Source organism: Pistacia vera, unplaced genomic scaffold (genome assembly GCF_008641045.1).
Source record: "Pistacia vera cultivar Batoury unplaced genomic scaffold, PisVer_v2 Contig467, whole genome shotgun sequence".
Taxonomy (NCBI): domain Eukaryota; kingdom Viridiplantae; phylum Streptophyta; class Magnoliopsida; order Sapindales; family Anacardiaceae; genus Pistacia; species Pistacia vera.
Window position 1 is genome coordinate 271242 of NW_022196298.1, and position 13546 is coordinate 284787.

The 13546-nt window shown below is 32.5% G+C and overlaps 1 pseudogene; it reads left to right on the top strand.

Moving 5' to 3' along the window:
- Positions 1-6617: 6617 nt before the first annotated feature.
- LOC116145780 lies at positions 6618-7054 on the top strand (annotated as a pseudogene).
- Positions 7055-13546: the final 6492 nt, after the last annotated feature.

The following is a 13546-nucleotide window of genomic DNA, read 5'->3' on the forward strand; positions in this document are numbered from 1 at the left end:
CTATGATTATTGTTAAGTAGTATTAAGATTCTAATTCATTGTTTTAGTAGTATTAGGATTTCTTATCTACTTTCATAGTAGAACTATGATTAGTCAACTATAAATATGTTGTTATGTGTCTAGTTATTCATTAAGTTTTCAATAAAGTCTCTTATTACTTCCTTTGGGGAATTATCTCTATCATATTTTTGAAATTAACCACTCGAGTCCGAGCCTTCCGTGTGCAACTTGTAAGTTTTTTCGTTCCTTTATCTTTGTTCTTCTCTTGTCCTACGTTCTTTACGTTGTTCAATTGTTTCTTCTGTCTATGTTTATGTTTCTTTGTGTTCAATGGAGATATGAGACAATAGAATAGGGTGTTTCATACTTCACTTAGCAAATAAATCATAAATTAATGAGAAGATAAAAAATAATAAAGATAGACTATTATATATATATATATACACACACACATAATAGGGGATAAATAAATTAAAAAAATACATGATTATAGAATTAATACGCAGAAACTGAGAGAAAATACATTTAGATAAGATATTTCTAAAGATCAAACAAAATTGGCTAGACGTCTATGAGAAACAAAACGCAATTTTTTTTCTGATCTTAAAAGAATATATTTTTATATATCAAAACTATATATATATGCTAACATTTAATTTTTATGTGCATTCTAGTTTGGTTTATTATTTTTTGTTTCATTGTTAATTGTATATTTATATTTGGGCTTAAAGCCAATTAATTTGGGCTCATGGTATAGTCTAGGTTTTCGGGTTGTTTTTTTGTCCCACATCATCAAGTTAGTGGAATCAATATTTCTATCGAATGTTTATATTGTGTAGATTTTTTTCACTAAAAATTAACTTGGTTTCATAGCCTCTATTTCACAAAAAAATAAACTTGGTATCAGAACCTTCTCTTGTACGATCAGATCATTAATTTTTGTCACCTTACGCCATCAATCCCTCAAGTTTGTTGGTAATTTTGCTATATTCTTAGATCTAGGGATCTTACTATTTTTTTAGATCTAGGGTTTTCTAGGTCCATTGCGGATCTTGCTATTTTTTATCTGAATTAAGATCGTAGGGGTTTTTGTAAGTTTTCAAACCTATAGATCTTGCTGTTTGCCCAGATCTAGCGTTTTATAAGTCCGCCGCTTACCTGCTATTTTCTTAGATCAATTCAGATCGTAGGGGTCTTTTTGTTATTTTTCAAACCTATAGGGTTTTTTAGGAAAGTGTTTGTAGATTAGAAACTATGCCGTTTAGTATTTTTTTATTTTTTATTTTTTTTTGTGTGAATTGTTCATTTAGAAGAACCCATTTGTCCTGCATCACAAAATAATGAAAACAACAAAACTCAGATCTAAGGATCACGATCGTCTCTCTTCAATCGACAAGGTCGGTCAGATCTCTTCGGTTTTTTTTTTTTTTTTTTTTTTTTTTTTTTTTTTAATTTGTGCTCTTAATTTTGTTATTGTTGGATCTAGTTTTTGCCTTTTAAAATGTTTGCTGCACAGAAGTTTAATTTTTGCCTTTTTTTTCGGTTTTTCCCTTGATAATTGACTTTCTGTTTGGTTGCCGAGAAAACAAAATAATTCCCGGTATTTCTCTGCAACCAAAAAAAGTGTAAAGTGTATGTAGTGCTATTCAATTCTCTGATCGTTGAATCAGTTTTTCTCTGATCGCTTCATTATTGTTTCGTTCTTTGATTTCGTCTAGGTTACTGCCTTTAGGATGATTTTCTGCTTATAAGATTGGAAACTTTACATTCTGCATAATTCACATCGATAATTATCTGTCCAAAACTATTTGTTCCTGATAATTCACTGATTTTTTTGTTTTTTTTTTTAAATTTCTGCTTTAATTTTGTTATTTTTCGGATCTAGTTTTTGCTTTTTTAAAAAATGTTTGCTGCACAGAAGTTTAATTTTTGCTTCTTTTTTTCGTTGTTTTTTCTGATAGTTGACTTTCTGTTTGGTTGCCGAGGAAAACAAAATAATTCCCGGTATTTTCTCTGAACCAAAAGTGTAAAGTGTATGTAGTGCTATTCAATTCTCTGATCATTGAATCAGTTTTTCTCTGATCGCTTCAGTATTGTTTTGTTCTTTGATTTCGTCTAGGTTGTACCTTTAGGATGGTTTTCTGCTGATTAAGATCGGAAACTTTACATTCTGCATAATTCACACTGATAATTATCTGCTCCAAAACTAATTTTTCCTGATAATTCACTGATTTTTTTTTTTTTTTTTTTTTCTGTGTAGTTATTCTTCTTAACTCCTGAAGCTTGGACACCATTGAGCTACATTTCCATTTGGCGGTTGGGGTTATGCTTTATCTTCTCCATCTCCGTCTTCGTCTTCATTGAAGATTGTTATAATTGTGGCGAAGAGCAGCAAAAAGTCCCGAATTCTTCTCCAAAGGTTTGCCCTATTAGAAAAAAGAATGAATTTATGAATTAAAGGCATCCTTTAGCAGATTCTACACTTTTTCTTTAAGGGCTTGTTCAGTGAAGTTAATTTAGTTACTAGAAAGGCTGGAAATGGAGTTGGGGAATTAGTCTAGACGCAGTTATAATGTGGTCATAGCAAGGGAAATTGAACGAAGCGAATAGTTTGTCGGAATGGTTGATTCAAAGAAGTGTGTATGCTGATGTTTACACTCACAACATTTTAATGAATGATTATTGCCTGGCAGATAAAATTGGTGATACAAGAAGTTGTTTGATTCTATAACTAGACAAGGGGTATTGACCTGATGTTGTCTGCTAGTTATACCCCTTTCTAGTTATATATTCAAACAACTCCCTTGCATCACCAATTCTATTGCCAAGCAATAACCATTCATTAAAATGTTGTAAGTATAAACGTTGGGATCACACTTCTTTGAATCAGCAATTCCGACAACCTATTGCTTCGTGCAATTTCCCTTTTGCAAAGTTCATCTATGACCACATTATAAGTGACTGTGTCTGGACTAACTCCTGAACTCTTCATTTCCAAATTTCAGCGATTCTTCCACTAAAGATAGAGTGATAATCACAATTTGAAAATCAATCCAGGGAAAATAGAGTTAAGGTTTTTTTAACCAAAAAATTAGCATGGATCCTGAAGCGGCAAAACTTAAGAGAGAACTAGAGTCTTATAAGAAGAGGAATGGTTCTACTTTAGCCTTCTTTATTTGCTCTCTGTGTTGAGGAAAGAGAGATTAATGATCAAAAACAGGCAGAGGAAATTTCTGATTCTTCAGTAAATGAACAGCCTATAGAATTTGATATGGGTAGTAGTTTGGGCCTAAGTAATTGGGAGAAAGAAGAGGAAAATAGGAGAAAAATTGATTCCAAGAAGATGAAAGTTCCAGTTCCATGACAGGCTTGGAGGAAGAGGTGGTTGCAAAATTTTTAGAGAAACTAGAGTCTTACAAGAAGAAGAATAGTATTATAGCCCTCTTTAATTTTCTCTGTGTGCCAAAGAAAAAGAAATCAGTTATCATAAGACGGGCAGAGAAGGTTTCTGATTTTCAGGACAAGATACGAGAAGCTTTGAAGGGACACAGACTACAGTATTTGACAATATGGGTTGTAGTTCTTGTGTAGGCAGCTGGGAGAAAGAATAGGAGGAAGAAGAGAAAAGGAAGGACCAAAGGAGAAAAGTTAGTTTCAAGGAGATGAAAGTTCCACAGCAGGTTTCGGAGATTTTAGAATTCAAGTATTTGATGGATTGGATGTTTCATCATTTTATATAAAAAAAAAATGGCTTCTTTTTAATGGGTGTTAGCTATAGTCGTACTGTGCGTAGAGATAATTTGTAATTTATGTAAGTGTTCCTTGTATGGTAAATAATGTATATTCTGAAATTATAGCAGATGATTGTCATTGTTTCGAAATTAGCTAATCAATTGTTGTCGAAACAATCTTGATTGTAGTTAGTTTTCTCATGTCATCACTGTGCCCATGTAAATATAACTTTGATCTTAGTCTAGCTCTAAGAGATTATGATCTTTTTGGACAATTTTTTTAACTTTTATTTTTTTTTTACATTTTTGGGTAGTAAAGTATGTGGTTATTTCTACGGTTAATCATATACTTCCACTAATATCAAGTAAACTTGAGAATATTAGATATAATGTAATGTTATGAAGGTATATATCTTCTAGAAGTGTGAAATGCGGTACACGTTAATCAATATAGTTCTATGATTAATTATTTAGTGTAACTCAGTTAGTTAACAAGTGTAAGTAAGAGTATCTCTAAAGGATTTTATGTGACCTAAACCTATTATAAAGAGTCTATCTATAAAAACAAGAGTCTAAGAACATCTCCAAAAGACATTTTATATGACTCAAACTCTTATTATAAAGAGTATTAAAAAAAAAAAAAAAGGTCAACAAACAGCTCTTTATCTTTAAAATATAAATTAGAGAGTGAGTTTGACTTCCACATTTAAAGAGTCAAATTTCACTTTTTATCCTAATTTTAATTAGTAAACTACAAGTTCTTATGCATTTATTATTAATTCTCCTTCCATTAAGTCTTTCTTAAAAATAAGGAGTATCTTAATTAAATTTAAAAAGTCTATTGGATTTGAATAAAAATTGTGTTCTTTATATTTTAAAATTATGAAGATACTTCTTATTTATATGAAAGATACTCTTCAAAATAAGAGCACAATTAGAGATGCTCTAACATACTCTTTATCTTTAAAATATAAATTAAAGAGTGAGTTTGACTCTCCTATTTAGAGAGTCAAATTTCACTCTTTATCTTAATTTTAATTAATAAACTACAAATTCCTATGTATTTTATTTATAATTATCTCTCCATAAAGTCTCTTTTTTAAAAATAAAGAGCACTTCATTCAATTTAAAGAATCCATTGGATTTAAATAAAATTGTGTTCTTTATATTTAAAAATTAATGAAGATACTCTTTATTATATAAAAGATGCTCTTTAAAATAAAGAGCACAATTGGAGATGCTCGTAAGGGATAGTGTCAGCCTTTAGTACAAATTAATGTGAGAAAAATTAATGGATAAATGTCTATTTAAAAATTATTTATAAAACACTCAATAAATGATGTGATAAAAGAAACATTAATATTACCAATCTGAATGTATAAACAATGTTTTAAAATTCGGCTCGACCCAACCCGGTCGGTTGAACTGGTCAATTCGGACTTGGGACCTTCATCGGGCAGGTTATCAATTTCCATATTCACTGAAAACATTAAAAATTAGGATGATGATCTGAATAAATGAAGCCAGGAGGTTGGGGGTTTTGAAGAGGAAGGGTCGGTGAGGGCAATGGTGGCAACAGAGGTGATTTTCGATGAGTGAATCAACTGGATATCAAAAAAACCTGTGGTGGCAACAACCAGTGTTGTCGGTGATTGGCGAGGCAAAAGGGGTTGGGGTGAGATAGGGTTTGGTCAGGAGATTGAGGGGAGTATTTTCATGGTGATGGAGAGGGTTGTCGATGTCGTTGATGGTGAGATCTGGCGAAATCGAACTGATTTCGATCAGATCTTGGGTAGATTTTCTGGGAAATGGCTCAAGGGATGATTGAGATTAGTCGTGCACGCCAACTAGTTGACTGCCAATTTGTATTGTGATGTGTTTACTAAATTTCAAACATGTAGAACCTTAATTGTGATTTTAAGGGTGTATGTTGAATTTTAAACTTTTGGACACCCCGGTCAACTTGGACCTGACAACTTTGCCGGGTTTCACCTAGATTGGCTATTAAAATATTGTGTATAAATAAATTTATAATATGAGATGAAAAAAATCATGTATACAAATATTCATATAAATTGATGATTAGATGATGAATTGATAGTGAATTATATATAAACAGTAATTTGACTGGATGATATAACAATAAAAAAAATTATATTCATATAATTTTTTGGTGCGAAAGTCTACATTGATCATAAGACGAGGTCTTGGTCGCATATAGTACAAGGATATTCTCACTGTCCAGAGATTCAAAGCGAACAATACTTCTAAAAACCCAACAACCATGACATACATAAACATAATCTATATTTGAATGTTTGAACATTTAAACATTTTAATCACATGTTTGTAAGGAAATTACAAAGATAGTGGGTTGTAGATTGGATATATAATAATATTGTCAAATACAGTTGAAAAATCGTTGTAAATACAACGAACCAAATATGGAAAGAGGCATTTCTATGGACGGTTGTACCAAAAGTCAACGTCTCTATTCCCATTAGACATTAGTATCACCAAACAAACAGTCACACATTCTACTCAACATTGCCACGTATTTCCTCACTTGGTCAACCCTTTGATCGGTCATTGCATGCAGAAATAACGATACGACTCACATTAAAGCATCCGGCCGTGTTACCAGTATTGATACATCGAATCTCATTATAAGTTTTCCATATGATTAATCCTCTGACCTATACCCAAAATTGTTTTAACAGTGCAATTCCAACACGATATATCTTTGGCGGAGTTATGGAAAGATTCCTCTTCTCTTGTCTTCAAACGACAGCTACCCAGATATTATATTTTTATATCATAAGCAGGCCAACTACCCTTTATCTGACACTACCAATTACCAAGAACCCAAACCAAACTCTTTCCTTCTTCTTGAGCTTCTTTCATATTCTTGTGATTTCTGTTTCCTTTCATGGCCGCAATACCATCAAGACCTGAATCATCCTCGAATATAGGCATCATGATTGAAAACAATCCCTCAGATTCCAAATATCTGAATTGGGTATCAAGTCATGGCCTAAGTAAGTGCATAAATATATTCTATTATGTTGCAGGCTGATATTTTATTGTTTCTTAATTTTCTTTCTTTTTCATCAGATGGGGTTGTCCTCCGGGAAGGTATACGTTTAAATACACTGCGAGAAGAGACATGCACTTGCTCAAAGGCAAAGTGAAAGTGTTTCCAAAAGGGTCATCAGAATTTGTAGAGTTTGGTGCAGGAGACTTGTGATCACCACAAGGGAATAAGTTGCACTTGGGATGTTTCTGTAGCTATCGATAAACACTACAAATTTGATTCTTCATGAACTCCATCAACTTAAAAATTGATGATAAATTTATCATATTGTGTAATATTATTCTTTTATGTTTATGTAGAGATAGTTTGAAAACTTCTAAATTTTCCTTCTCTTCAATTACCTTGGTTTTTAAAGTTAATTATGAATATCTTTCAAAGCAAGCAAAACAATCGTTGATTAGTTAATTAATAACTGGATTTATAGTTTTGTATGTAAAAATTGTTGGAGTTGTCGACCACTTCAATAATAACGGGCCACGTAGATGTAATTTGACTTGCAATAGAGTAAATTACTTTAATTGTAACGAGAGAAATAATATAGTATTACAATAATATTGACTCTGTTAAACTAGCCTATTAATTGGGTGAATGAAGATAAATCGTGCTTATTATTCTTTCCCTTTACTTGTGTGTCTTTATTGTTTTTGGTTTCATATTACTCTACATTGTTTAAAAAATCCATTGTATTAAGTCTCCATGAGCTTAACATAATTAATTAATTAGGCAGTCAAAACAACTTTTCGTATGTTTCTGGCTAAGATATGGAAGAACCCACCTAAAGAATCTTAAACTTTTTTTATTACCTTGATTCTACATCACTAGCTATCAATTACATTGATATGTAAATGAAGGTTGTTAATTGAATTGATGGGTTGCTAAAAATCATTCTGGATAATGTTGAAGAAAAGAATATATCTAATTGAAGGGTGTTAATTGAATTTCTAATACCAATAAAGCACCAAAGTTGTTGGTGCTTTATTGGTTTTAGAAATTCTATATATTGTTATCTTTAATTTCATATATATATATATATATTGGTAACCGGGATGTTTAGACCAGCTTACGCACACTGATCTCCGGAATTTATTGAACACCCTACAAGCTCAAAGAATCGAGTAAGCCATAATGTTATTGTGGTAGATGACCTTAAGGTTTGAACCCAATAACTCAAGGAAGGGAGCAAATTTCTTGACCGCGCCAACCCCTCTGGGTAGAAAAAGTTCAAAAGTAGGTTCATGTTTTAGTTTGCCTTTTTCATCACTTGAGGAGAAATACTGAGTTTATTTTCTATATTCTGAAGTTGTCTCTTCAGACTCACCAAGAGAGCTTCTCCAGTTCCTCTAGTGAGTTCTCTAAAAACTTAATTACTTTCAGGACAAAAAATAATTTTTTTTAATTTTTTTTAATTTTCTGGTATGAATCAAGCCTACTATTTTTGACTGCCTGAAGATACTGATATCTAAAGACATCATCTATAGTAAACTTTGACAAGCAACCTTTACATATTCAATATGAATGCAAAACGCACAAACAAAAAATAAGATATGTAGAAGGCAGGACATTTGTCTCATTTGATCAACAAATTTAATTCCAATAGTGGCTTCAAATGTCATATCCTTATCTGCCATCTGTTGTGTGGGAAGTTACGACAAACTCGGAACGAGTGGTAGCTAAGATCGGGCTTAAGCGAGCCATATCTTGGAGTAACCATCGAGCTGCAGTTGGGTGCGAGCAAGCGAAGCTCGTCAAAGCGAGTTAACCGGACAGTTTCCCCACAGGTCATAGATGAGCCTTATCCCCTATAATCAAGGAGAGGATATCGGTATCTTATCACGCAATTCCAGATTTAGAGCGATTAAGCCAATCTTGGGATTAACTTCTTATGTTTAATCTAGAATCCCTGAAATCACTCTACTAACCGTTATCAATTTTAGTGTATAAATAACCCCAAAAAACTCATTGTAAGAGGTTGGCAAATTCAAAGAGAGAGAGAAAGAGTGTTTATTCTTGTAATCCTTCATATTCAATACAAGAATAATAGATGTAAGCTTGAGAGTTAGCTCGCCGAATCGCTTTAAAAATTCTTATTGTCTTTAATTTATTTTTTCTTGCTGATTACTCATAATCACACGATAATCCAATCCAATTCCACGAAGGTCAATCGGATCATTAGTGATACATCATGTACAGAACAAGGATCTGACTTGCTATTGGGCAATGCAGCGCCTTGCGCACATCGACCAATATAAAATCCAGGTCGTTTTGGATATGGCAGAGACATTGTCTCGTCTGTAAACATTTTAGCAACATCGGACATGGTAGGTCTATCCATGTCACACTCTTGCACGCATAGGAGACCAACATGTACATATCTCAATACTTCATTTTCAGGACATGAAGAATCTAGCTACCTGTCCACCAGGTCAAGACAAGCACCTCTTGACCATAATTTCCAGGCCTACAATAATTTTAATTGCGATGGATATATATAGAACTATACTTTGAACTTTTTAGCCAGAGGATAAATTAATCTTTATAACTTCCATGTTCTATGAGGCTAAGAGGGCCTCATGTGTTAGAAAGTGCAGTGTTTCGCAAGCCACTTAATGATCTCTAGTTGTAGAATTCCAAAACTGTAGAGAAGATACCATTCATTGTTTACTCAAAGAGACATACATCCACTGCCCAAAATCATCAAACAAACTAAGAAATGATTTCCATCAATAAGCACATCTACAAGTTTGTAAATTTGTATTTACTTACTAAGTCCCAACAACATTGGAGTTTGATAATTTTGGATTCATCTCATTGTCGAGAAGAATATTACTAGCTTTTAAATCTCTATATATTGTTCTTTAATTTTGAATATTTGTGCAGNTTAGCAAATAAATCATAAATTAATGAGAAGATAAAAATTAAATAAAAAGATAGACTATTATTATTATTATTTTATATATATATACATAATAGGGGATAAATAAAATTAAAAAAAATACATGATTGTAGAATTAATATGCAGAAACTTGAGAGAAAATACATTTAGATAAGATATTTCTAAAGATCAAACATAAAATTGGCTTAGACGTCTATGAGAAACAAAACGCAATTTTTTTTCTTGATCTTAAAGGAATATATATTTTTATATATCAAAACTATATATATACGCTAACATTTAATTTTTATGTGCATTCTATGTTGGTTTATTTATTTATCTATTTATTTTTGTTTCATTTGTTAATTGTATTATTATATATTTGGGCTTAAAGCCAATTATATTTTGGGCTCATGGTATAGTCTAGGTTTTTCGAGTTGTTTTTTTGTCCCACATCATCAAGTTAGTGGAATCAGTATTCCTATCGAATAGTTTATATGTGTAGACTTTTTTCACTAAAAATTAACTTGGTTTCATAGCCTTCTCTCTCACAAAAAAATAACTTGATATCAGAACCTTCTCTTGTACGATCAGATCGTTAATTTTGGTCATCTTACGCCATCAATCTCGTCAAGTTTGTTGGTAATTTTTCTATTTTCTTAGATCTAGGAATCTTACTATTTTTTTAGATCTAGGGTTTTCTAGGTCCATTGCGGATCTTGCTATTTTTTTAGCTCAATTAAGATCGTAGGGGTCTTTTTGTAAGTTTTCAAACCTATATAATCATGCTATTTGCCCAGATCTAGCGTTTTATAAGTCCGCCGCTTACCTGCTATTTCTTAGATCAATTCAGATCGAAGGGGTCTTTTTGTAATTTTTCAAACCTATAGGGTTTTCTGGGAATATGCTTGTAAGATTAGAAACTATGCCGTTTAGTACTTTTTTTTTTTTTTTTTTTTTGTGAATTATTCATTTAAAAGATACCCATTGGTCCTGCATCACAAAAATAGTGAAAACAACAAAACTCAGATCCAATAATCACGAGCGTCTCTCTTCTATCGAAAAAGGTCGGTCAGATCTCTTTGTTTTTTTTTTTTTTTATTTTTATTTTTATTTTGTGCTCTTAATTCTGTTATTTGTTGGATCTAGTTTTTGCTTTTTTAATAAATGTTTGCTGCACAGAAGTTTAATTTTTGCTTCTTTTTTCGTTGTTTTTCCCTTGATAATTGACTTTCTGTTTGGTTGGTGAGAAAACAAAATAATTCCCGGTATTTTCTCTGCAGCCAAAAAAAATGTAAAGTGTATGTAGTGCTATTCAATTCTCTGATCATTGAATCAGTTTTTCTCTGATCGCTTCAGTATTGTTTCGTTCTTTGATTTCGTCTAGGTTACTGCCTGTAGGATGATTATCTGCTTTTTAAGATTGGAAACTTTACATTCTGCATAATTCACACCGATAATTATCTGCTCCAAAACTATTTGTTCCTGATAATTCACTGACTTTTTTTGTTTTTTTTTTTTTTTCTGCGTATATTCTTCTTAACTCAGAAGTCTTGGACCCACCGTTCAGCTACATTCCATTTGGGGTCGGTTGCGGTTATGCTTTATCCTTCTCCGTCCTCGTCTCATTCATAGATGTATATTGTGGCAAGAGCAGCAAAAGTTCCCCGAATTCTTCCCCAAGGTTTTGCCCTAGTGGAAAATGAAGATTATGATTAAAGGCAATTCCTTTTAGCGAGTTCTACACTTTTTCTTAAGTGTCTTGTTCAGTGAAGTTATTTAGTTACTAGAAAGGCTGGAAATGGAGTTGGGGAATTAGTCTAGACGCAGTTATAATGTGGTCATAGCAAGGGAAATTGCACGAAGCGAATAGTTTGTCGGAATGGATGATTCAAAAAGTGTGTATGCTGATGTTTATATCACAACATTTCAATGAATGATTATTGCTTGGCAGATAAATTGGTGATACAAAAGTTGTTTATTTTCATAACTGACAAGGGGATTGACCTGATGTTGTTGCTAGTTCATACCCCTTTCTAGTTATATATTCAAACAACTCCTTTGCATCACCAATTCTATCTGCCAAGCAATAACCATTCATTAAAATGTTGTAGTATAAACGTCGGATCCACACTTCTTTGAATCAGCAATTCCGACAACCTATTTGCTTCGTGCAATTCCTTTCTGCAAAGTTCATCTATGACCCCATTATAAGTAACTGTCTGGACTAACCTCTGAACTCTTCATTTCCAAATTTCAGCGATTCTTCCGCTAAAGATACGAACGGAAAATAGGATATAGATTTTTTTTTACAAAAGTTAGCGTGGATCCGAAGCGGCAAAACTTAAGAGAGAACTAGAGCTTATAAGCGAGAATGGTTCTACTTTAGCCTTCTTTAATTCGCGTGTGGTGTTGAGGAAAGAGAGATTAATGATCATAACACAGGCAGAGGAAATTTCTGATTCTTCAGTAAATGAACATAATAGATTGATTTCTGATTCTTCAGTACTTGTAGAATATAAGAATTTGTATTTAAATTGTAAAATTTAGTGAAATATTCATTTGGTTAATTAAGAAAGAATAAAATTTATAATAGGGTGATTCTTGGCCTCCACTTTTTATCAATTTAGACATATAGCCATTTACCTCATTAAAATTTAGGCATATATAAATTATAATATCTACATATATGAAACCCCAACCTATTTCAAATATAGCCATTTTATTTAATATTCTTTTCCATTATTTCTACCCAATATTCATCATATCCAGAAACAATATCACTACATTACAATTGTAATATGAGTTATTTAAAAAATATAATGAAATAAGATGAACTCACCAATTAAAAACAAAATTGATTTTATACAAACATTAATTATCAAATCAAATTAAATAGCATTATCTTTTATCTTATTTAATATTTTTTATAAAGGATAAAATGTAATTAAAAATAATTTATTGGGATAAAAATTGTAATATTTTGACTTAAATCAACTTACTTGGAAAACACTTGATAGCTGCCGCATGCAAAGCCGTCTTTCCGTTGGGTTCCTTCATTGATGGCTGCTGATGTGCATCTTTTCTAATATTTGTATCACCTCGAGTTGCTTTCTCTGGCAGCAGCAAGATAGAGTGGAGTTTCCCCCAAATTATAGCCGAATGATCAAATCAGGTCTCCTTTCTCTTTTAATATTTTTACCACATCGAAGTAATCAATGTGTAATGATATGGTGATATAAAAAACAAATTGGTTTTATCATGGCTCAATCTCTAAACCCTAAAAACTGCAGATCCCTTGTATGCACCTTGGGAATGATGTAATGATATGTGATAGCTTGGATTCAACATTCGGTTGCCTTAGAACACAGATCACGCATAGCTCATCTGAAACCACTGAGGATGTTTGGAATGGTCTTTGCGAGCGATTCTCGATTCAAAATGCTCCAAGAATTTTTAGCTCACCAAGTCCATCTCGGGCACTTACACAGGTGATGATTCGGTTAGCCAATACAACAACCATTGAAAAGTTTTTGGGATAACTGGAGATTTATGAACCATGTCGCATGTTCATGTGGTGTAGTCAAGAATCTGATGGAATAAATCACAGAAGCAGGGTTATGAATTCCTTATGGGATTCAACTCATTGATGCTATTCGTGCCCAAATACTCCTCATAATCCTCTTCCTGCACTAAATCGTGTTCTATCTCTTGTCCAACAGGAAGAAAGACGACGCCAATTTTTCCCTTTCTGCTCCGATTGCAATGGCGGCAAAGGACCCAACCAATGAAGTCATTCTTCCTCACGTAAGGATCGATTATTCTGTTCCCCTACAACATTTCAGGCCA